Source organism: Typopeltis vanoorti, chromosome 15, assembly GCF_054136105.1.
Source record: "Typopeltis vanoorti isolate ZY-2024b chromosome 15, IOZ_Tvanoo_1.0, whole genome shotgun sequence".
Taxonomy (NCBI): Eukaryota; Metazoa; Arthropoda; class Arachnida; order Uropygi; family Thelyphonidae; genus Typopeltis; species Typopeltis vanoorti.
In genome coordinates, this window is record NC_143563.1 from 88,535,659 (window position 1) to 88,561,253 (window position 25,595).

Sequence of the window (25,595 nt, forward strand, 5' to 3'; positions counted from 1 at the left end):
GAACAAATAGCATCATTAAGTGGGAATTGCAGAAAAAATTTATGATCGGCATGCACATAATCAGTATAAGGAACAGGCAAGAAGGGTAAAGCCTTCTTGCCTGTGGCTTTCTTTACCCTGTATGATAAAGAAAGCCAATATGAGAGGAAGCTAGTTGATGCAGCCAAAAGAAATTATATATATATACAGGGTGTCCACAAATGTTTACCCTGATTTCAACTGGCTATAATATTTTAACAATGAAACTAACTGAATAAATTTTGTTGCAGGTAAACTTGGGCACTCAAAGTTTCCACACTGGTATCTTCAATATACTGCTTTTGCCACCAGGAGCACTGCTGCTGATTTTCTTTAAAAATGGCTGCAGTACAGGAAAAAGCCCAATGCGTTCTGTGGCCAGCAGAAACAAAATCTCCAGTTACAGTGCCAACATTTACGCACCACAAAGTGGTACACAAACGTTTGAAATTGTTTGCGTACAAAGTCCAAATCGTCCAAGAGATAAAGACAGATGATCGTACAAGCCGTGAAGAATTTGCTAACCTCATTTTGAACTGCATCGATGAGGATAATGATTTTTTGCAGCTTGTTTGTTTCTCTGATGAGGCAACATTTCACGTGAGTGGAGTAGTCAACAGACACAATGTAAGGATCTGAAAACTCACATGCCATAAGATAACCCATTCAAGCTAGTCCAAAACTCAATGTGCGGTGTGAACTAATGCATGATCGAGTGATTGGCCCTTTCTTCTTTCTTTCTTGAAAAAGAAATTAATGGAAATGTGTACTTAGACATGCTCAATAATTATGTCATTCCCCGGCTACAGGAGATGCAACCAAATGTTATCTTTCAACAGGACGGAGTTCCCCCCCCCCCCCCATTGATCTCGTAATGTTCGCAATTGTCTTAATTGAGAATTCCCGAATCGCTGGATTGGCAGATATGGTCCAATCCCATGGCCCCTGAGGTCACCGGACATCATACCCCTAGACGTGTTACTGGCAGTGCACATGTTGAAGTTGTTCATTGACTTTTTTTTTTTTTTTCTATATGTTATGCATTGAAGTCTAACTTTGTGTTCCATTTCAATTATCCACTGAAGAGTTATAATATATTATAATCAGGGTAAACATTTGTGGACACCCTGTATATGCACATTATTCCTTGCACAAAGTGACATATATATGTCACTTTGTGCAAGGAATAATGACTATGGAAGGAAAACTTTAATGAGTGCTGATGGTAGAGAAGTGATAGAAACAAATGAAATGAAACCATTTTGCAGAAGTATACCATCCACGTGGAGATACTGCAGTGTCAGATGTGGCATTGACTGATGGGAGAATAGAGGTAGACAAATTGAAGGTACTTATGATACTACAAAACTTTAATGTGAACACGCCCATTAGTTTAGATGGCATGTTAACCTGTCCACTGACAAAAACTGAGGCTTACATTAAAAGCCTCAGTTTTGGGAAAGTGTCAAAGGAGCAGAAAGAGAGCAAAATAGTTCAAATGCATAAAGGAGGGTTCAATACAGAAGTTGTAATCGCTATCTCAGGAATGGTGACAAATGTATTGGAGAAATTGGTAAAAGAATTCAAGACTGGTGGACAGGAATAGGGGCAGTTCTCCATATAAAGGGCAACATAGTTTTGTGAAACGCAGGCTTTGTATTAGTAAGTTGCTTACTTTTTTTTTTTTTTTTTTTTTTTATAATAAAGCATAAATGTGTTAGATAAAGAAAATAGCTACTCAGTGACACAGCTGAACTTTGCAAAAGCATTTGACAGGATTCGCATGGAATTCTATTGTACAAATTGCATAAATTGGCAGCTCATGGACAGATATCAAAGAGTGGTATATGAGGAAGCTGAGTCTGGGAGAAGGCAAGTAACTAGTCATGTTGGAGGCTTAATGGATTTTTTACAACACTCAAAAAGAATTAAAATTGAATTTAATACTTCCTATATTTCGTCCTAGTCACTAGGACATCTACGGGGATTACAAAAACAATTAATGTAACATATACACAAATAACAAACAATACTAAGCCCAACCACGTGGGTGACAGACACTAAAGTCCTTTTGTTTGTTATTTGTGTATATGTTACATTAATTGTTTTTGTAATCCCCATAGATGTCCTAGTGACTAGGACGAAATATAGGAAGTATTAAATTCTATTTTAATTCTTTTTGAGTGTTGTAAAAAATCCATTAAGCCTCCAACATGATGTCCTCACAGCACTTAAGCCTCTACACACGTATGCAAGTAACTAGTGATGTATCACAGAACTCAGTACATGGTCTTCTGCTGTTTATTTAGTATATCAATGATATAAGAATTTAAGGAAAACATTTAGTTGTTTGTTGACTGACTGATTGATGGATTTAGAGTTTTATGGCACAAGTACAGCAAAAGTCATACTGTGCCAGAACACAGGGTACTGGTAGGTAAATAAATAAACAGTTACAAAGAGATAAAATAGTGAATAGTATAAAATATATATACAAAGTTTAGTATTTACAATGTGGTATCAACATACATATATATATATATATATACAAATCCATAATCAAATGTCTTTGAATAAATTCATTTTGTGCAAGACTGTAGAGGAGATAGCCTATAAAGAACTTAGAAAGAGTCTGTATAAATTTATACACTTTTGGTAGGAGTTTCTTTGATATACACAAGAGCAAGCTGAAAGACATGCAATTCTACTGTATAGCTACTGCAAATGGGTGGGATCTGGTTAGAGATTGTAATGTTAAGGGAGCATAGCCACGGAGATCTCTGATCTTGAACCACAAGTATAGATGGGCAAGAAATCAGAGTGGGTGACTCTGTGTGCATGGAACAATTGAATGTGGACAGATAAGGGTGTATGAGACTTCTGCAGTTGACAAAGTGAGAGGTTGCAGGATGAGGTGCAAGCCTGCTAAGGAGGAATGCTCTTTTGTTTGTTGTAGGTAATGTTATCAGCACTCATGCCAATAGCTTCCATAGCCTCTTTAATGTGCATACCAAAAGGACAGATGGCAGTCTAGAATGTGGGATACAGGACCTCCCAATGTAGAGAAAAGAGACTAGTCTATGTAAGGTGATCTGGAGAGGACTTCATTTTTTGGGCATAATTAAGAGACATATGTTTTTGCCTAAATGATAGGGGGGGGGAGGTCATTTGATTCAATGTAAGGACTTTGAATTGATGTGTGAAAAGCACCGGTAGCCAGCTGGATACTTGATAATGGACTGGGTCCAACCACTGGAGAATGCTACCTTGTAAAACTGTAAACCTGAAACCTAGAATCAAGCTGTGAACATACAAGTGCACAATAAATGCAGAGCAAGGAAGATCAATCAGCACCCCATTTAGTAGATGAGAGTGCAGAGGATGTTCAATATTTTTTTTTGCACTTATTCCAAAGATGATGAATGTATGTAAAGAGAGAGAGTGGGCATCTATCAAAGATGAGTCCCAGAAACTTGGCCTCTGGAACTACGGGGATGCTTGCTTATTCCATTCTTATATCAGGATTGAGATGTTGAGCATGTTTCCAGTAGAAGTATACACAGACTACCATCAGTCATGCTTGTAGAATGTTGAGCACAGTTAAGCCTGGGATGGATTTCCATGGTGGGTTGGCAACCTACAACACAGTCAAAAACCATGATGGAACTGATATATATGTCAGTGTCAATATTTCGGTGAAGTCTGGAGGGCAATACCCAGGAAGTCTTAGTATCATGCCTCCATGTGGATCCCCCGGGAAACATGGTGTCGTAATGAGCCATGGCAAAGTTGATACTGAGCAAAGAGCTGGCAGAAAACTATAAAAGACATCTCCCAAGACGTTATATGGCCAGCGCGGGAGAATATAATGCCAGGAAGAAGAAAAAAGGCCATAAAGCCCATGGCCAGAATGGGCAATCACCGGATGTGACTAAATTTCCCCAACTATATGACTACTCTGATCGAAACCATTTATGGAGACCAGAGCATGATGTGGTGGAGCTTTCCCAAATAATAAGCAATGCTGGAATAGCCCAGAGAATTCATAAACATAACAGTAATCAATACAATCCTCTTTTCTTCCATATAGGAACATTTAATTGTCGAACACTTAAAGAAGAGGAAGACCTTACTATTTTACAACAAGAACTAAAACACATTAAATGAGACATCATAGGTTTAAGTGAAGTTTGCAGGTAAGATGAACATTTAATAAAACTAAAAAAAGGAGATTACTTATACTATTATGGGAAAACTAAAGGACAATATGGAGCTGGGTTTCTAATTAAGAAAACAACTGCACACCTTATAGAAGAATTTAATTATACAGATGAGAGTAATAGAAATCACACTTAAAATAAACTCCAAATTAAAATCAGGAATCATCCAAATATATCCCCCTAGGGAACATGGTGTTGTAATGAGCCATGGCAAAGTTGATACTGAGCAAAGAGCTGGCAGAAAACTATAAAAGACATCTCCCAAGACGTTATGTGGCCAGCGTGGGGAAAGAGTCTTTAAAGGACAAGATCCAGCAAGAACTAAGGTAGTAATAAATAACAAGATCTTAGAACAGGTGAATTCATTTAGCTACCTAGGATGTATGATCACATATGAAAATGAAAAAAGATATAAACGTAAAAATTGCAAAATATTTAAAAATGACAGGTGTAATTAACTATATTTAAACCAAACCTAGTTCAAAAACAAACCAGACTAAAAGTATACAATGCCCTACCAGTCTTATTGTATGGAAGCAAAATCTGGACAATAAAACAAAAAGATAAACAAAGATTAATAACAGCAGAAATGAAGTTTATGAGAAAAACTACAAAGTATACTCTATTTGATCAAAAGAAACCAAGAAATTTTGAAAGAATTAAACGAAGAATCAGTAATAGAAAAAATTTAAAAAATATAAACATAAATGGATGGAACATGTTCAAAGAATGAAAACAGAAAGATTACCAAACCAAGCCATTAGGAAAAAGAAAACCAGGACATCCTCTTAAAAGATTCAACGGTGACTTCTAAGGCAGGAACAGGTCACACTAGGCCTAAATCCTTGATATGCATGATGATGATCCAAATATATGCTCCCACCTCATCCCACACTGATGAAGAGATAGAAGCATTTCATGACTCACTGCAGCACACTCTAGACAAAAAAAGAATTAGCAATTAAAACTTTACTATAGTAATTAGAGATTTTAACGCCAAAGTAGGTCATCCCATTCACCAATAGGATCATATGTATATGGTACAAGCAGCAACTCAGGAATGGCAGAATTCTCTATCAGTAACAAGCTTTACATTATGAATACATTTTTTAAGAAAGATCTCAAAAGAAAATGGACATGGAGAAGTCCAAATGGAGAAATAAAAAATGAAATAGATTATATACTGTGTAACAATAAAGAAATAGTTCAAGATACATCAGTACTAAATCAAGTAAAAACACGAAGTGACCACCGACTGGTGAGAGCCAAAATTAAAATAAACCCCAAATTGGAAAGAATAAAATGGCTAAACAACAAAAAATTAAGAAGTTTTGACTTAAAACCTATTGAAAACAAGAAGAGGATTATGAAGAAAAACTCAATCAAAAACTAGACTTAATAAATATATTTGAAGAAGAAGACATAAATAATATATAAGCAGAAACCTGATGGAAGTAATAATCTCAGCAGCCAACAAATTTAAAAGCAACAAAAAGACCATAAACTTTCAGAGGAAAACCTTACAACTACTAAAAAAGAGACGAAATATGGAACAAGACAAAAACTTAATTTCTAAAATAGAATATGCAAAACAATAAGGAAAAGATAAGAAATGAAATAAGATCTTATAACATTAAAAAAATAAAAGAAACAATTGAAAACAATAAAAATATAAAAATACTAAGAAAATATTTATCAGTTGGCAAAAGTCAAATAACTGCAATAAAAGACAAGAATGGAACCATAATAAGGAACCAAGAACCACTCCTAAGCAGGCTAGAAGAATTTTATAAAGAACTCTATAGTGATCCTTGAATAGATAAATCAAATATAAATAACTCTTCTCCATCGCATATAGAATTCATCTCCCTATTCACTTCAGATGAAATAAAACAAGCATTAAAACAAATGAAAAATGTCCTGGTGAAGACCTAATTCACACAGAATTAATTAAATGGGGAGGAAATAATATCATTCACCATGTTACAAACTTACTAAATCTATGCCTAGAAGAGAGGAAGATACCAGAAAACTGGAAAAATGCTACTCTTATACTGTTATTTAAAAAAGGGGACAAAGAAGTAAAAAACTATAGAACCAATTAGTATTCTCTCCAATCTGTACAAAATTCTCACAAAAGTAATAACAAAACTCCTCTTCTACACTCAAATCAACCAGTAGAACAAGCAGGATTCCGTAAAGGCTTTAACACAATTGATCATATTCATGCAGTAAAACAAATAACAGAAAAAGCAGAAGAAAACCAACTGCCTCTCTGTTTAGCCTTTATTGATTATGAAAAAGCATTCGATTCCATCAAAACTAATGCAATAATAAAGCACTCCAGAAAAAACAGGGAGTTCCTGGAGAATATATGGACCTCCTCCAGGAAATATGCCACACTGCAACAGCAAAAATCAAACTTCACACAAGGAGACTCTCTATCACTCAAAATCTTTAGAGCAGTCCTTCAAGAAATATTTAATAACATAAACTGGACAAAAACCTTGGTATAAAAATTAATAACAGAAACTTAACACACCTAAGATACGCAGATGATATCATAATTTTTACAAACACTCCAGAAGACCTTAACAGAAAGAGAGAAGACCTATATCATGAAAGCAGAAAAGTCGGTCTAAAAATAAACAGAGAATAAACTAAAATCATGTTTAATCATTTTGTAACACCAAAAAATAATAATAGAAAACAATTTCTAGGAAAGGGTCTCTTCATATACATACTTAGGTCATCTCATTGATCTAAACTATGGACTTCAAAAGGAAATAAATAGGAGAGTTCCACTTGCCTGGGGTGCATTCAGAAAATTGAAAAGCAGTTTTCAAAACAATGATGTCCCACTCTGTTTAAAAAGGAAGACATTTAACCAGTGTACACTTCCAGTCATCACATATGATTGTGAAACTTGGTCATTAACAAAAGCACTGGCAAATAAACTAACAACTGAAAGAAAAATGGAGAGGTTGATGCTAGGCATCACATTAAAAGATAAGTGAAACACCTGGATAAAAAGCCAGACTCACATCACTGACATCATTCTTCACCACAAGCGACTAAAATGGAAATGGGCCGGACATCTATCCAGGAGAGAAGATGCACAATGGACCACTATAGTAATGAACTGGATTCCAAAAGAAAGGAAACGAGATCGAGGACGTCCTAAAAGAAGATGGAATGATGAACTGTCAAAATTTGTTGGGAAAATTTGGTCAACCATTGCCAAGAACAGAGAAAAGTGGAAAGAACTAGAGGAGAAGGTCTTTGTCCAGCAGTGGACAGAAAATGGCTGAAAAGAAGAAGAAAGAAGAACCTGAACCCATGACAAAAAAGCTCATGAAGAGACACTACTGATTGTTTGCTGAAGTTGTCTTTCAATGAGCCACACATTGCAGGAGTAACAGTAAATTGTGAAATCATCGACACAAAGACAATTGGCTACTGTGGAAGGAAGCTGTTCAGTAACTGAGTTCACTTTAATAGCAAAGAGGGTCACACTTAATGCGTTCCAAGTCTATGCTACCTGCTTAGACTTGGAATGCATGGCTGGATGGAAAGTTCTTAATAAAAACAGGAAGATACAGGTCCTTTAATATGCCATATCTCCAGATGGTTTCATAGGTTTTTTCCTGAAGAACACTGAAACCACATGTTCTCGTTTCAGGAAAGCATCTCTTATACAAAGTTTCTAAATGGACCAAATGGTCCAAGGTTGAAAAGTGTCTATGAAAATCACATTGCACAGGAAAGAAATTTGTTGCTTTTTTAAGTACCAGAGAAACCTTGCATTTACCATTTTTTCCAAGACCATATAAAGACAGCTAGTCAGAGCAATGGGATGATAATTGTTGGCCTGGGTTGGATCCTTGCCTAGCTTTGGGATATTAATAACAGACTTATGCTAAAAGTCCAGAAACTCTTCCTCTGAAAATATTCTGTTGTACAGTAAGAGAAGGAGATCCATAGAAGATGACTGGAGGTGTTTTATCATCTCATAATGGATGTCAAAATGATTGCGTTAGGGTGAGATTGTAAAAGGGCTCTTTTCAGTTCCTCTTTAACAAATGGCTGATTGTATGGATCAATACTATTGGTACAGAAGCTTATTTGCTTTTTCTCTTGTTGTTCTTTTAATATTAAAAATTCAGGAGGATATGAGGCTGTTGCTGAGATTCTTGCAAAGTTTTCCCCCCAAAGTACCTGCACTAGCTTTGGGATCAGCAACAACACATCCATTATGCTCCAAGATAGACAACTGGTGTGTTCTGTATCTACCTTTCATCTTCCAGATTTTACCTCGGACAGTTTTTCACTAGCTGTTTGATTAACTGATGATGTAAACTGGATCCATGATTGTTTTTCACTCTTATGTCTCACATGACATGCTTTGGCCTGAGCATGTTTCAATGCTATAAGTTTGCTGTGGTAGAGTATCTATCTTCATCATATTCTACCTTGATTGTTTCTGGCTGCTTGGCACTCTGGGTTCAACCAAGGTTTACGATAGAGTGGAAATCAGGATGGTGTTTTTGGAATTGCTGCATGAACAATACAATCTATTACATGCTCCACTGCTTCATTAAACCTCCCTACTAGCCGAGGTGGATGAAATAGTGAGACCAAATTGCACTTCTTATCCATGCTATTCAACCGGTGTTACAGAATCGTATCCAGATTTAGCTAGATGTCATGGCCAGTTGGGGGGGGGGAGGATTAATAGCTGTTTGGCTGACATTTTCCCTATTGGCTTTTCACCTGTGTATGGATGATTAGAAAATAACTGCTGCATTTATACTGGTATCACATCTTTTGTTTCTTCCTTCTATTGTTGAAAGATGTATCAATGTTATCAATACTTGGTTGGGGCTTTGTTAGGGCCCCTGACATGACTGAAGATGAAGGATACATGCTCGAGCAGTTTGTTGTTCAATGCCAGAGCTCCCAATCTACCACAGAGCCATACATTAATGTCCACTCTCTGGCAAGCAATGACCGTGCTCGGGAGTGGAACACTAGGGGGTTAACATGAATGCCAGATAAATCTCCTTCACCATGGTCCGAGGTATGCAACAACCTTGACCTTTGCAGGCAAATCCACTAGCTGAGTGATACTGACTGGGCCATCTAGGACCACTCACTCTGCCGAAGCAGAAGCCACAGTTGTGCAAGACTACCAGGATCTCCCTTTCTGGATGCCCATGGGTCGCACTGCACCGCAAGCAAATACAGCGGCAAGGCATTAGATCCTAGTAACAGTGGTCTGGAAGACAGGTTAAAAAAAGACAGAAGTAGGACGAAGAAAAGCAAAGAAAAAGAGTAAGAATGAAAATGGTTAGAATAGGTGCCTCACATGGTGATGATTCAAAGCTTGGAAGAGTGACAGTAAATGATGATGATGTAGATATCCTGTAGGATGACTTAAACAGACTAGAAGTATGGTCAAAGATAAACAACTACTAGTTTAACATTGCCAAGTGTAATGTCATGCACTTTGGGATGAATATATTCAGAAGCTTTCTAATATGGAATACCTCATGGAATAGAGCTGCAGAAAATTGACGAGGCTAGGGAGATTAGGAACAAAGAGTTAGGGGGCATACTGCAAATGTAACCAAAACATGGTTATTAAACAACACACTGACAAATAGGGCTAAGAAGGTTGTTATTCCCTTTTCTAAGGATTTAAAAACGCCACATCTGGACTAATGGATGCAGATCTGGTCATTGCCTGGATTCCATGGAAATGAATAAACAAATGGGAAAGGAGAGTGACCATGATTGTGGTAGGTCTATTATGGGCTTTAAAAACTTGCTAATAAGAAGAAAAAGAGGACATGACAGAAACATAAATAAAATACATCTGTAATGTCTTATATTCCCCTATATGGTGTAAGTAAGACCATTTTAGCCCTATCTAACTTTTAGAGAATGAGGGGGGAGAGTTCAATCTTCACCAATAGCCAATCAGAGAGAGAGAGTTCAAGACTCACTAATTATAAACGTCATCCAGTGAAAAGACTGCTGACAAGTGTCACCATCATGTGGTCTATAATCCTAACACTACATTTATTGTCTGAAATAGTGTGGGTTCTACTGGAAATTTTTTGAGTTCACAGGAAGAAAAAAACAGGTTGCCTGTGCCAGAGATCCACTAACTTGGGAACCGGGTCTAAAAAAGGCTTAGTCGGTGACTAGCAATGAACCTGGGTCATTCTTCAGGTAGCCTAGTGATGAGGAGTGCAAAAGCCACAATGATAGACATGTCATTAAAAAGGTTTTATATAGTTAATACTGACGGCTTTGTTGGAAGTTTTTTCACTTGGTTAGACTATAAATTACATATTTAGTTTAATCCTTTATCCAAGTTTGCAAACAAAATTTGCACCTGAAGTATCTTCAGGACTGGGGCAACTCGTGGCAAAGGTGGACTGAGTTCACATTACTTGCCTTAGTAGCCCATAATGCAAAACGTGTTTGCATTATGGTATACTATACTGTGGTCAAACTATAAAACTATAGTTTTATAGTTTGACCACAATGTGGTTTACTATAGTTTTATCTCTCCCCTCTCCTCCCCAAATACAATGAAGGACAACTCATTAAAATACAGTTATAAGTATCACAAAAACTCTCCTATAAAAAAACTTTTAAAAAAAGTAAAAAAATCCTATCAAAAAATATTAATAATCTTAGCAAAATAATAATAAAAAGTTCCACTTTGGGAACATTCCCAGTCTCAACAGCAATTTAAATGATGTACACCACCAGAGTCATTAAATCCAACTTATCATTCCTAATGGAACCTCAGCTGACAATATCAACAAATACTATCCACCTCAACTGCCCAAACTACACCTCCCATAAGGGAAAAAATTGCACATGGTATACTTCACAAAAGGAGTCACTTGCACATTCATAAGAACTCATTCCATTCTCTGACACCCTATGTCAGAGAATGGAAAAATCACGAAGCTCTTGATTTTTATTTATCCCTGCAGATAAATTCACCAGTATGCCGTTCTCACTAAATCAATCAATTATTGTCTTCAGAGTCTGCCAATTGGCCTTCAAGGTTTCATTACTGTTTTTTTAAATAGTTTAGAATCTTTTTTTTTTTTCAATAATATTTATATTTTGAGTTTACAGTTCACCTTCAACTTTGAAAGTTGCTCAACTCCAATTCTTTCTTATGTACTTTTCTTTTCAATACAATATTCAATTTTATCATTCTCAAAGCTAAATGGTGATCAGTTACTATTTCTTCCTTCTCATGTCTTTACTTCATGTGAATTTGGGCACATCTTTATACTAGAACACAGTATTAATCCATGTCCTGCACAGAAATCCTGCAACTTACTTACCACAGATGAGAGAACCCTTGACAGTTCTGCACATGGTAGAAGGCGAATCCATTCTGATAATAGGGTAATCAATCCGTTTCATGGGATGAGTGTTTACTATTACACATTGGAAAATTAGCTTTTCTTTCACAAACATTATAGTTTTTGAAGTGGTAATTATTTTGCTTGTATAACAGCTGGAAATTTTACATATAAATTTTACATATAAATCATGTAATTTTGCTTCAACCCCCCCCCTCAAAATGAACTGACTCTCCTCAGCACTCTGCCAACTATGTATGGTTCTCTCAACTGTGGGAAGACTATACCATTATTAGTTCTGCTTTTTTATCTTAATTTTCCTGAAGTATTTTTTTTTAACCTATAGTATTTTGTACTGTGTGTAAGTTAATAGTTTTTTCTATTTTTATCAATTTTATATATTTTTCTTTATTTATCTTTTACACAGCCTGTAAAATGGTGCTAGCTACAGACAAAACACGCTAACTTTTCTGAAATCGCATCAGGCATGCAATAAGCAGAACAGTGGTCTCACACCAGGCGATGAAATTATCTCCACCTAAAGACACAATCACAAACATCATGACCATGATGCTTCGAACCCTCACTCAGCCAACTGGAAGAGCCGAGTTGGCATATCAAAACTAATAATAATGTTAAGTACCTGCTGGATAGCTGTTCAGGATATGGACTAGTTATTACTAACACCATATTCCAACATAAAAATGTGCAGACAATCACATGGAGAGAAGATGCAAGAAATAAGAAAAGTCTCAATGAACATGTTACTGCTGAAAGCGATGTTTTCCCACTGGTTCAGGATACAAGAAAATACAGAGGATTTGAAATTGGAAGTGATCACCATTTAATTTTGAGCAGGATAAAACTGATAAAACAATGAGTTTTAAAACAAGAACCAAACCTTGGAGATTCAGTGGAACTGTGAAGAAAATACTGACTAATTCAGCCAGAGAGGCATGTCGTGAAGTTGTCTGCAAGGATAGAAATATCAGAACTCCATGATGGATTCATAAAGTTAAAGAGCCAGTCAAGGAAAATAATAAAACATATCAAAAGTTTTGGCAAGTGAGTCAGCTTGTGCTCTTAGAAAATAGAGAAAAATATATAAGAATATATAAGATAGCAAAGCACGGTGAAAAATAGCTAAACAAAAGTCATGGGAGAACTTTGGTAAGAACATCAGGAAGGGCAAAATATTCTGGAGACTACTGAAAAAGTTTAGAAATGGAGGAAAAAATACTGTAAAAGGAATCTGAGATAATTAAGGTGATATGAAAACTGAAGATAAAGATATTCTAGTTATCTGGAGTAATTACTTTGAGAGATTGGTAAATAAAACAAGCAGTGGTGGTAAAAAACACTCAACAGGTATGCAATAAGGAATACATTATCAATACTTGAAGTAGAAAAAGTCATCATAAACCTAAAATGTGGATGGGCAGCTGGTGTAGATGATATTCAGCCAGAAATGCTCAAATATGGAGGTCTAAACGTTTTACAGTGGCTACAATGCATAATTCAGAAGGTTTGGACAGGGGGTCAAATTCCACATGATTGAAGTAGAGCTCTCATAGTGCCCATCTATATTAAAAAAAAAAGGAATAAAACTGAACGTGAGTATTTCACGGGAATTTCCCAAATGATTGTTCCTGGTAAGATTCATGCAAGTATACTTGAAAAAATTGTGGTAGAGAAGCTTGGGGAAGAACAAGCTGCATTTAGTCTAAAAAATAGTTGAGAAATCATGGGAATATAACAACGATATGTATTTAACTTTTGTAGCTCTGGAAAAGGAACATGACCAGGCAACAAGAGAAAAGCTGTTCGTAACATTACAATTATATGGTGTAAATGGGACATTGTAAAAATCTAACATAATTGTAATTCATTTATTATTTTCATTTTTTTACATTATTATATATACTGAGTGTAAATCTCATAAACAGAAATAAGTAATGTTATACGATAAGATAATCTAAAAATATATATGAAATTTGTTTGCCTTTAGCAATGAAATTGTATTACTGCAACTGCCATATGGTTAAGCTATAAACTTGTTTACTGTATGTTGCAATTCGTAAGCAAGATCTGCATAGAAATAACGATGCATGTATATTATTGTATGTTTATAATAACATTTTTATGCCATACACTAATGCAATGTACAAGCACTGTAGCTATGCATTGAATCTTGGTAATGGACATGTACAGCAGTAGTGAGTTTTTAGAACAGCTGCTAGTGAATACTAGCAAGGAAGGAGAACTAGAATGGAGGAAAAAACTACTAAGTTATATGATCTCAGAAAAGTTTTTATATGTACATTTATCTACTCTCCAATGTGGAACTATGAATTTAAAACTGAGGATCAGCATCATATATCAAGCTTTTGTAGATTAGCAAAAATGTTGTATTTATTGAAAAGCAAGTTTTCCATGGAGTAAAATAGAATCTGCAATACAGCTCTTTTTATTGGAAATGCATTTGGAACTGCTCAATTGATGTATTCTATTGTCTGAACACTTATTCTTCATGCCTACTTTAGAAAAATGAAGGAAGATACATTAAACAAACCTGCTTAATGGAAGACATATGCAAGTATACTAGTCAAGTGAGATCATTCAACTTTTATTGTATTCTGAGAAATTTGAAATATAAGACATACTGAATGAATTAGTGAGCAGAAATAAATAAAATAATGGAAGATAAATTAGGATAGTGATAAAATAAATGCTGCAGAGGAAGTTTCCATAGAGTCAAGTGAACCTACAGAACTTTTAGGGGAATACTATGTTCGATTTGTTTTGTATATTATTTAATGTCATTCTTCAGAAATGAATTTAACTGAGAGAATCAGACTGAAAAATAATGTTTATTTGGGTTCATACTATGTAATTCCTAGAATGGCTATTTAATTGTACTTTTGCATGATTAAGAAGTTAGGTATACAGAATAGGAGAAATAATTTATTAATTATAATTCTATAGAGAATATTAATGTTAGATCTTAGAGAGAACTGTATTTATTGTATATATTTCTATGTTTATAGTAAATATTTAATTTTTTTTATATATCTAAGCTTCATTCTTTGGATAAACACAACATGTTGATTATGAAGTCAATGCACGATGGGTACAAATCTGAACGATTCTAACTAACCACTTAACAAAAAATAAAATTATATATAAACATTTTTATCTCTCCAAGAATGACTATAACTAAAAGGCTGTAGATGACAAATATAACATACATGGCACAGTCTATTTATAGTTTAACATTATATCAAGCAATACTTAGTCTATATATGAGATGTAAATCAGCAGTTAGAATTGAACGAGGTAGAGGAAGATGGTTTGATGTTAAATCAGGTGTGAAAAAGGGTGTACATTATATCCACTGCTATTCATCATCTATATGGATCACATTATGAAGAAAAGTTAAACCTGATGTCAAAATTGGAGATATTAACATCAGCTTTTGACTGTATGTAGATGATGATGTATTCCTAAATAAATCCATTACAAGTCTACAAGATTCCCTAACTAACTGAATGACTGCTCTAATAAAATTGGAATGAAAATCAGCAATAAAAAGACAAAGACAATAAGCAAAAATTGAAAACATCAACTGCATCCTGAATGGAGAACATATAGAACAAGTAAAACATTTCAGCTATTTAGACACAATTTTTTAGAGAAGATGGAAAATTATATACAGAACGTCAACTGAATAAATTTATATGGAATAAGAAAGAAATTAGAAACACTAACTAGCTGTATACAAGACAGCATTCAAACTAATTTTAACCTTTGGATTTGAGAGCTGAGTTAGAAATAAAACACTTAATCAAAGATTGGAGATCGGAAATACAAGAGTACTGAAAAAGGTTAGAGAAGTGAACAGATGGCATAAATGTCAGTATTATATTAAAAATGAAGATATTAGGAAAGAACTTAACATTGTTAGCATTCAGGATTGTGCAGAGCTAATCTCAGGTAGTATGGTATGGCCAGTTAAAAATAATGGGCAAGGAAAGGTTAGCAAAAGCAAGTATTCTTTTGCAGGATGACAGAAAAAACACCCAGAGTAAGATCTAGATATAGATGGAATGAGCCTCTATAGCTCAGTCAATACAGACGAAGCCTTTTGGTAAGAAAGACCTGGGTTCGATTCCCATCCATTACGTGAGGAACCTTTATCTGGTCTCTTTCGACTAAAGGTGAGTTAGCTGGTCTCATACAGAGGTAGAGGTTTTTTTCACCCAAAAACAGTTTTCTGTCCCTCAGAATAGGCAAACCGACCATCTGAACACACATGGATTACAGCCATGAATACTTACAACAATGTGATGGGGTCCTCACTACATCATTACACCTGTAATCAACCATGAACCACATCATGATAGTCAACCTCCTGGACAGAGACAACACACAGTAAAAAGTGCCTTAGAAGACAGAAATACAGTATGAATATTCCCTTTTCTTCACTGTTTGTTGTGCCTGCATGAACGTGTCTTGTTCTTAAGTTCCTTGAAAATGGCAACGTAACGTTGCCAAAATATTGAAGTATATTAAAATTTATTTTAATGTATATCCTAGTTTACGTTGTAATTTTTTACTAAATTAAATTATTTAGTAAAAAAGCCTTTTTTGTTTACTTGAATTGTCAATCCAAGCTATTAATATTTTTTCCATCTTTTCCAATTGTGGAATTCTTGAAACTTGAGCAACCTTTGCCGAAGTATCGCCAGAAGCTTTGACACTAGACCGAATCTTTTCTTCATTCTCTCGTATTGTTCTTATGCTTGATTTGTTTATAGTTAGTTCTCTTGCAAGCGATAAAACACGTGTACCATTTTTCAACTTATCTAAAATTTCAATTTTCTGAGATAATGTCAAAACTTTGTGTCTTTTTGCTGGTTTATCATCTTCATTCTTCCTCTTAGATGTCATATTGAGTTTTGGAAATTAAAAGAAATACAAATGCAAAAGGAGAAGAGGATAAACACTGATAAATACGTGATTACTGCTCTGCTGACGTGAGTGAAATGATCGCAACTCGGCCTGGGTCACTCAGCTAGAGGGGCAGCGCCAAGCAGAGTTGCCGGCGGACGCTCTGCAGCGTGCCACGTATGAATGAAATTCTAGCGTTGGACAAATTAAATGGAAACAATTAAGATAACGCGTATGTGCAAAATCATGTTCTGCAAATCCATGCTCGGCAAGGGTTTACTGTATATGTTTGTTCATTTCATATAATATCACAAAAAAAATAAAAAATAAAAAAAAACTCAGAATAAGAATACTCCTCAGATTCAAAATAAATAATAATTGATCTAAAAATATAACAGTTTTCAGTAAATACATTCAAACATCCAAGTACACTACTCAGTTTCAAATACCATTCTTAACGAAAATTTGCTTCATTAGCTTACAAGAGCACACTTGTATATAACAAGAGAAAATGTTCTTCCAGAAGATAATAAAACATGAAAATCAGAGTTATCTGATTTGCATGTTATATCTCAAACCTTTGTATATTAAATAAATCTCAAACTCAATGATAAATGCACGTAAACACAAGAAAGATATTTAATTAACCAAATATTTCGGTCTGGAAATAGCAGACCATCTTCAGTGGTATTACAAGAACAGTTTTAAAAAATACAAGCTAGAATACTAACAATAGATCTTTAAAAATAGAACACGGCACGTGATGTTATATCACTAAGTATTAAGTATAAGTTTTATACTTAATACTTAGTGATATAACATCACGCGGCGTGTTCTATTTTTAGCGATCTATTGTTAGTATTCTAGCTTGAATTTTTAAAAATGTTCTTGTAATACTGAAGATGGTCTGCTATTTCCAGACCGAAATATTTGGTTAATTAAATATCTTTCTTGTGTTTACGTGCATTTATCATTCAGTCTTATGTCACAAGTATCCTTAAAACAGCAAATCTCAAACTCTTTAATAGTTTGCCACCTTACCAAGAGAACACTAGGTCTCCTTACCCAGCACTTATTTAATTTATGCATGACAGAAAGAGAAGAGAAAATTAATACTTAAACTAACAATATATATATATATATATATATATTCTACAAATTATTACTCTCTTAAAGAAGTACAATGAGCACTTAATTTGACCTCATCTCTAATTATCAGTATTCAGGTAGCATCTAATAACCATCATACCTAATAAACTGGCAGTGTCAAATCCACTTTTTGAAGTACACTGAGAACTCTGATCAGTTGCCTCCATGGCATATCAAATTATAAAATTATCTACAAAGTACAAAGAAAATACTGAGTATAAATAATATTTTAACCTAAAGGATAAAGAAAGTGAATATCTGTTGGCTTACACATGAGGAATAACTTTTTTCCCACCTACTTATACAATAATCAGGGAGTAACAATAGCAATGCTACTCCCTGATGCTTTTATAAGGAAACAAAATATGCAATGTGGCCAACAAAGTACCTATACAGCAGGCAAAGTTATGGCATTGCCTTAAGCAATGTTCTACTATTTTCCATAATGCTGATTAGGGTTACCGCTCATAAGATTTATGAATGAAACAGATAAAATCAAGAAATGCATTCCATGTTAGGCCTAAATTAAATGTTTTTTTTTTTAATGTGGATCCCATTCACAAAACACAACAGACCTATGACAAATAGTACCACAGGTGGGTTAAGTGTGAAATAAATCATAAATCATGTTTATGATTTAAAGGCATGGTGATCTCACAGTATGAAATGAAAATTACCCACAGCCTATTGGTCAGAAAATAAATATGCCCACACTCACCCAGTTATGAAGGTGAGCCATTATTTAGTTGCAAAACTTTTGTCCCTGATGATGTTAATTACTGAGCTACATCAAACAAAGGTTAATTATTAACAATTTTTTTCCTTATAAGATGCTATATCAACATGTGTAAGTCTACATTTTTTTTTTAAAAAACTTTAGTTATAAGTGACAGTTTACTTTAAACCCAAAAACAAATTAAAATTGTCAACAAAAACAATTAGTTAACAACAAACATTCCACAAATAATGAACAATTTATGATTGCATCTTAGATGATAAAGAAATTAATTATTAAAAATACCCTATACAAAGAACGATCCTGAAGTACTGAAAATACAATTCAGTTTATTTTTAAGTATTTCAGACAATTTCGATCTAATAGTTCATTTTGAATCATTTCTGATATTCATTCTAACATAGCCTTTATGCTGTTTTCAAATACTTGACTGTTTGGTCTATGATCAAATCTTAATAACAAAATTAAAGAGATGAAGTCTAATTCTGCATTCTATACATATGATGATATACAGCTAACTAAATTCATCAGTCTTAAAGGCTCTTAGATCATATTAAACAACAGCACAACAAATGTGGGATAAAAAAAAAATCTAAAATTATAAAAATAGGCAGTGAACAAGTGAAACATTTTAGCGTTATGTATACATTTTTTAATGATGGCAATTAAATTATTCAAAGAGTTTATGGAATAACAAGCTAGCGGGAAGCCAGATGAATACATTTATATGAACAAGGAGAAAAATTAATCAAGATGTGATCAAACCACACTATACAAGACTATGCAGATAAAATTTAAACATTGTTGTGATAATAAATTTAATTGATAATAAAAAGGTGGCACACCGTTTGGCTGCTCCTATAGGAAGAGATGACCTTGCTAATGCTTCTGCATAGTATTTCCACTTGGGCCTGGCTCCCACTGAAGAGACCTCAATAAAGGTCGAAACTAGTCTGGGTAGTGGCCCTTCCCTTAATGCATAACATTATACATATCCGCAAGGAGATGTGTTTTGCATTATGAGCGATATTGAGATAGGAGTGTTGGTAGCTTGCTCCACCTTTGCAAGGAGTTGCCCGGTGTTGTACCACTTTACCCCAGTCCTGAAGATACTTTCAGGCGCAAACTTTGTTTGCGCACACTTGGATAAAGGATTAAACTAAATTTATTATAGTCTGACCAAGTGAAAAATAAACTTTCAATATTGTTGTGATAGATTACAAATAAAACAGCTGACCAATAAATAGAGGCCAGTGATATGAAAGCTCTCTTAAGAAAATCAGATTCTCGAGTAAATGGCCTGATGATGCACAATATACAGTCTCTTCAAGTCAACTCCATTTTCCTGCAGCATGTCGTATTTTTACAAAGAGAGCTATGGCAAGGCTACTGGTGCAGCCCTATAAGAAAAGCTTCCTAGTTAGAAAAGGCTTTCGATCAGCATTTCTCAACCTTTCTAAGCCCAATGACCAGTAAAATGCCTAAAACAATTCTACGGACCACTAAGTTACAGAGGCAGAGCTGGAGGGGGGGGAGGTGAGATTCACCCCGGGCAGCACTTTTTTGGCATTTAAGAAATCTTGCCATACTGTCTATAAAACAGAAACTGAGTGATGAAATAGATTTCAATGTCATCGACGATTTTGCGAACAGAAATGCAAGAAAAATAACATTTTAGAATGTTGGAATTAAAGTTTTACTTCAAAATTAAACATAGTGTTTTTAATTTATATCCCTATATGTAGTTTCAACTTTTTGTAATTTTTTTAAAATACTATGTAGGAATTACCAACACTCTGGAAAAATGTCATTTATAACAATAAAGCTAAAAGCATGTTTTGAATACGTATGGAAACATAATTAAATTGGAAGTAAAACAATTAAAAGTGCATCATCATTAAACAAAGTTTTAATTTTCATTAAACAAAAATTAAAAAATAATACGATATAATTATGTTACTACTTACTTTTAATGAGATAGTTGAGCTTTTTGGCCCTTGCAGAGTTGCTGGATATCTGGCTCAATATTGATCAACTTCAGTCGAAGATCGGCACACACACACACACTAAGACGATTTCTGTATTTTGTTTTTATTTGAAGGAGAGTGAAAATCCTTTCTCACAAAGATAGGTTGTAGAAAACTGCATGACGATTTTCAATGCCTCTTCAGATAATTCGGAAAATTCACTTCTCACTGAAGGCGAGATCCAAAATAGAGCCAAACCAAGATCACAGAATTGCATTTTAAGTCCACTGTCACTTGAAAGCTCAATTAAGTGTTATTTTTTCGATAACGAAAGGTCGTTCTCATGACTGCAAGCCTGATATGGATCGCGAACCCGCAGAAATTTCTTATAAAAGTTATTCGGAAAATATGTTTCGAAATTCTGGAAACCCTTTCCAGTAACTCAGAATCAACAAAAATATCATTTTCCACTAAAAAGGATTCCAATGTTGGAAAAGATGCAAATTGTCTGTTTTAGATAATTAATCCATAAAACCTTTTTTTTTCTTCGAATGCCTTTATTTTGTCATAGGCATCAAAAACAGTTAAATAATTTCCCTGAAGGGAGAGATTTAGTTCATTTAATTTCGAAAAAAATGTCTGAAAGATAGGATAGAGTTGATAACCATGCTTCGTCAACAAGGAGTGATGCAAAATTAGAATGAGGTTCATTTACAAATAATAAAACTTCATGCCTTAATTGAAATAACCTTGTTAGTACTTTGCCCCTGGAAAGCCAGTGAATTTCAGAATGAAGCAAAAGTTGTATGTATTCACTGCCCATTTCATCGCAGAGTACTGAAAATAACCTGTTATTTAACAGTCGAGCTTTAATAAAATTAACTAGCTTTACAGCATTGTATAGCACAGTTTTAAATTCTGATGGCATTCCTTTGGACACTAACACTTACCTATGTATGAAACAATGTACCCAATTCATATCCGGAGCTACTTCCTTGACCATAGAAACAACCCCACTATGCCTGCCTGAAAGAGCACGAGCTCCATCCGAACAGAAGCAAATACATTTTTCCCACTGGATCCCTTTGTGTATTATGTAATTATTGAGTGTGTGAAATATTTCTTCTCCATTTGTTCGGGATGACAAAGTTCTACAAAACAGAATATCATCATGTGCAATATCTTACGTGGCATATTAACTGTGCATCATTTGTAACATCAGTAATCTCGTCTATTTGTAACACATAATAAGGGCTCTTCTTAACTTTTTCGATTAACCGTGATTCTGCGACTGACAGTGTCATTTGAAAGAGGAATCAAATCAACATCTTTTAGTAACTTGTTGCCAAACATAGTTTTTACCACATCTTTTATAACTAAAAGTAGCAAATTTTCCCCGATAAAATGAGGTTTCATTGTTTTCACTATGCGCAAACTTAAGAGATAGGATGCTTCCAGTCATTTATTTATTCATATGGAGTTTCCTCCCCCGTCCCTACTGGGGTGAGTTGAGGCCCCTCATGGGGGGGTTAAGTATTTATGGCTGTAGATACGTGTGTTCACGGGGCTGGTTTGCCTGCTTGCGGGATGAAAAATCCCAAATATACTGGAGGAAAAATCCCTGCTGTCCACACCTAAGACCGGCTAACTTGGCTATGGCTGAGGAAGATCCTTAAGCTCCTCAAGTCGGTGACAGGAATCGAACCCAGGACACTCTTTCCCCAGGCATATGGTTGCAAAGCGGATAGCTCTAGGCTAACCGTGCAGATGATGCTTCCAGTGCCTTGCCATTAATGGAACCCATGGCTGAAACTATATCTTTCCCATGATTTCATGTCCCTAAGCGTCGTTGAAAAAATTCAATTGGTTTATTTTTCACATCACAATGTTTAGTTTCTAAATGTCATCGGAGTTTCGCAGGTTTCATGTACTCGTTCGACAACACTTCATAACACAAAAACACAATGAGGTTTCTGTTCAGTTTCATCTCCACACCAATAGTAAACCCAAATTCCAAATATGAACTGCTTGTTTCTTCTACTTTAATAGTATCAGATTAACTCGCCGTTACAACAAGTGTATTACAATTAGGGTGAGCATCACCTGTTCATTTGTTTTTCTTTTCAAAGTTCTAGTTCCAAGCCACTTTAACATTATTAAAAAAACGTTTCCAAAAAATATATAAATACTGGGATTAACTCACAACAGACTTTTGTCTAAATATCACTTGGCACTTCTGAATATAAGGTTTCCCTCCTTCAAGGTTGAAGGAGGGAAATCTTCAATAATAAAAATCAATAAACAACAAAAAATTGGTTGAAATGTGGATAACACATGTTCACTTCAAATCTGACAAAACAGCAACGGAGGGTGAAGTGAACAACAATATAGTTATTGCTTCTGCCTTTGAACATTCTGATGCTATTTGTTGGTTTTTTTTTAAGTCTCCATTTGATTTCAATAATTTTTACTTATTCAATTTTAATTTGTTTTGTTTGGATAATTAAAAAATATATATTTATTTAATTAATTTAAGTCTCTCTGCGGACCACCTGTCGCATCGTCGCGGACCACAGGTTGAGAAACACTACTTTAGATGATAGGCGACTTACTTTGCCTAGTAAAATACCACCACAATATTGCTTACTGGAAACAAAGTGGCTATTGGCATGATTCATATCAAGAATAGGACCTCTGGTTTCTCCCCCTCACTCGAGATACATAGTGTCGGTAATAGCCTAGCTGGGCACGTTCAACACTCCAAAATTAATTTACTAGTAAGCCATGTATATGGGTAAAACAGCAGCCAGCTAATAATCTTGGTGCTACCTATTCTGCCAAGTTATGCCAAAAGGCAGTCTGAGTATGGCAGCATGCAGAGAGTGCAAAATTACATCCCCAAATCTTCCTGCACAAATCAATATAAAAATTTCAAACCATCAAAATGCAAACAAAAATAAAAAAAATTCCATGCAAAAATAAATAAATAAAATAAAACTCTTCACCATTGACTTGACCAATTTCCTGTGCCTCAATACATATATCAATATATATATATATATATATATATGTACAGATGTGTACCAGCATTTAAAGCAGGCATGGGCAACCTTTCCTGGTTCGGGGGCCAAATTATCACTGTCTCCGAGTCAAGGGGCGGACCAAATTATTAAATAAAATAAATTAATATTAAATGAATTAAAACAAGTTGCTACTTCATATTTCATTTATTTATAATGTAGTGCTTTGGTATAAAGCTCTACATAAATTTTATAATATAATGAATGACATAACAATTTAATGTGAAGATTGGCCTTGTACTTGAACTACGAAACTATCAATATTGACGTTAATATTACTCAAGAATAATCGCATAGAATTTTCGAGGTTTTTGTCCGAATTTTTGATTTATTGTATTTCATCCTCGAAAAAAACTGTTCACACATATGTGCTGCCGAAAAGATAAATGATTTTTCTTGAAAAGGCGAGTAAATTGGTATATTTTTCTTCCACTAAATAAAATTTAAAAAAAATTTGTCAAAGCAATGTTGTTAAATTGTGATTTTAGCACTAAATCCACCTGAAGCTCAATAAGTTCCATCTGTAAGTTTTCTGGCACATTATTTACATCAGCATCCATCGGACGAGCAAATATAGCGAATGTGGAGTCTGTGTTTTTGAAGTCGGCAAACCTTGTATCAAATTGCTCTATTAGTGCCTTCAGTTCATCTCCATAACAATTATAAGGGATATTTTTATGAGTTGCTAGAGTAGGAAAATGATAACAATTTTTAGCTCTTATCTGACTTTCCAACAATCTTAGTTTATTACAAAAAGCTTTGACATGTCCATGCAGTTCATGAACCAATTGTCCTTGTTTTTGCAATTTAAGATGCAGTTCGTTTAGGTATCAGGTGACATCTACAAGGAATGCTAAATCACACACCCACTCATCATCTTTTACTTGGTTAATTGTGTTTCCTTTTATGTCCATAAAATCTGCAATGTCTTGTCTCCGATCATAAACTCGTTTTAACATTTTACCTTGACTCAACCACCTCACTTCACAATAATAAGACACATCTTCATAATCCGAAAAAAGGTCTGCCAAATACTCCTTAAATTGGTAGTCATTAAGTGCATGTAACTTAATAAACTTAATACTGGCTACTACAACTTCCATAACATTTATGAATTTAATCGATTATGCAGACAGATTTTGTTGGTGGATAATGCAGTGAAAATTTGTTAAATTTTCCAGATGGATCTGTAGTTCTATTGCTCGTTCATGAACTATTCCAATAAATCCCTTCTGTGCACCAACCATTGCAGGGGCTCCATCAGTGTATATGCCAGATAGTGAACTCCATTTGAGCCCAAATCTCTTGAAGACTGTTGCCTGTTTCAAATACATCTTCGCCAGTAGTTGTTCCTTTTAACGGACGAAGCGCTAATAATTCTTCTGTGATGTTGAAATCCGCATCAACTTCCTGAATAAATATTGCTAGTTGTGCTGTATCGGAGGCATTGGTGCTGTCATCCAAAGCAATTGAAAATGCTTTCTATCTAGCAATATTCTCTTTTAAACTTTTTTTGATATCATCAGCCTTAATTTCTATCCGTCGCACAACATTACATCTCGACAAACGAATATTCTCCAAGTCTTTTTTCTTTTCAGGACATATTATACTTGCAACATCCAGCAGACATTCTTTGATAACTTCTCTTTCATCAAATGACTCAGAATGCTTAGCGATTTTTTCGCTTACCACAAAGCTGGCTTTGACAATGCTGTGGTGCTGCATTCTATGCTTGTTGAACATTTGCTGCTGGGTATCCAAGTTCTTCAACTTCTGTATTTCATCTTTTCGTAGTTGTCCATCAATTTTTGGGTGATCCGCATGTCTCAAAGTAAAGTGTCTCTTCAAGTTGTATTCTTTGTTGACGGATACGGATTCGTTGCACAGCAAACATACAGGCAAACCTCCGTCCAGTTGTCTTGAAATTGACGATTCTCTGCATCTACTTTTCTTTTTTTTGCAATAACGCCTGACAATGTCCCAAATTTATAAGTGATATTCAGAACTGTCAAACAAAACTGTCTTCTACACCGCAGGCACTGAACGGAACACAACATCAATGCAGGCACCGAACA

General features: G+C 34.8%; 1 long non-coding RNA gene across 1 annotated transcript in view; it reads right to left on the bottom strand.

The window, feature by feature from the left end:
• Window positions 1-25,595, bottom strand: part of LOC150098959 (uncharacterized) — an 89,596-nt gene that overhangs the window by 19,970 nt on the left and 44,031 nt on the right. The window contains exon 3 of the long non-coding RNA XR_016549448.1: window positions 17,838-17,927. This is a non-coding gene — a long non-coding RNA (uncharacterized LOC150098959). The remainder of the gene's footprint in view (window positions 1-17,837; window positions 17,928-25,595) is intronic.